Here is a 1595-nt window from a genome sequence, read left to right on the forward strand (position 1 = left end):
GGAGGGGAGAGGGTAAGCCTTCTCAAGAATTACTCAGAGAAGTGCCAGGATGGTTTGCTTTTAGGAGTGAGTCTCCCGGTGTAGATTCCACTGTTTGAGGCAGGCTAAGTCTGCACTGTGAATGATCATTCTGACTATATGGGATGGCTAGTGCCGTGTGCCTCTTTACGTCAAAAGAGACTCCAGGCATGCCCTCCAAGAATACTCATGCACCCCTAGTATTTTCTTTTTCATAGTTGAGGACCGGTTGGCTTTTTTGGTGTCCTAAGTTGGTTTTGGTCAGACTATTTTATCATAACAAGAGAAACCAAACTAGAAAAATGTTTGAACACGTGATGTAGTCTAGGCTACACTATGATGCTGGGGTGGCTGGATACATAAAATCCATTCTCAATTGAATAATATTTTCATCTTAATATATTTACTATGAACTAACATATCTCAAGTCAATGGCCTAAAATGATGGAGATTAGGTCTGATATACAGAAATTTATGTAAAAACTCTTAAAATCAGTAATAAAAGAACAAATCACTCAAATAAAAAAGTAGCCACAGAGTTTCTAAAATGTTTCTGCAAAGAAGATGTATGAATGGTGAATACGACAAAAAGATGTTAGACATTATTAACTGCTGGGGAACTACACACCAAACCCACACTGAGCCAGCACTGACACCCACTAGCGTAGCTACAACAATAATTTCATTTAAAATGCATGTAAATGCCAAGTGTTGAGAATGCAAAATGTTGCAGCCACTGTGGAAAAGCTTTTGGCAGTTCCTCAGAAACTGAAACAAAGATTACCACATGACATAGCAATTACCCTCTTAGGTATAAACTCAAGGAAATTGAAAACATATTCACTGAAAACTTATGAATATTCATAGTGACATTATTCATGATAACCGAGCCCAGAGCCACACGTGACTTCATGAGAACGAATCTTGACTCAAATGCTGAATGATCCACTGTGATCACTGTCTCTTTCTTGTAAGTCAAGGAGAGACTGTTCCATCAGGCAGAGGGAGCCTTGCAGCAGACTTGGCTGGAGTTGGGCACCAAGGCCACAGCCTCTTGTGGCTGCAGTCAGATCTGCCCAGGAGCATTGATGCCCGAAGATACTCTACACGTACCACCCCTGTGCCTCAGTAAGCACCAGATCTCAGGGATGGCATAAGCACTCACACAGCTTAGGGGTTGTACACCCACGTCAGGGGCTGTGCACTAATACTTCTAGATGTGGCAGACCCAGGGCTCAGAAGTCACTCCAAATGTCCCCCCTGGGCTTCTCCTGGGGTGTTTTTTGTAGCCATTTCCCAGCATTGAGTTCGGAGCTCACAGGCAAACCTACCACCACATGGTTCTCTTCTATCTCAAAGATATTAAACCATTTCTGAGACAGCACCCTTTCGGTGTTAACTGCTGTGTTTTATGGTGAGTCACAAATTGTTCACACAGACTCCAAATTTACAATCAACGCTTATCTGGCCTGTTTGATTTGTATTGTTATAACCATTTGTAGTGAAGTTACAGGCACTCTGCGGCTTCATGTTGGCACCTCCCTCTGCTCTAGAAGGGTCTGAGGCCAGAAGAAAAC

The sequence above is a fragment of the Nannospalax galili genome, unplaced genomic scaffold (genome assembly GCF_000622305.1).
Source record: "Nannospalax galili isolate Female #2095 unplaced genomic scaffold, S.galili_v1.0 scaffold197, whole genome shotgun sequence".
Taxonomy (NCBI): Eukaryota; Metazoa; Chordata; class Mammalia; order Rodentia; family Spalacidae; genus Nannospalax; species Nannospalax galili.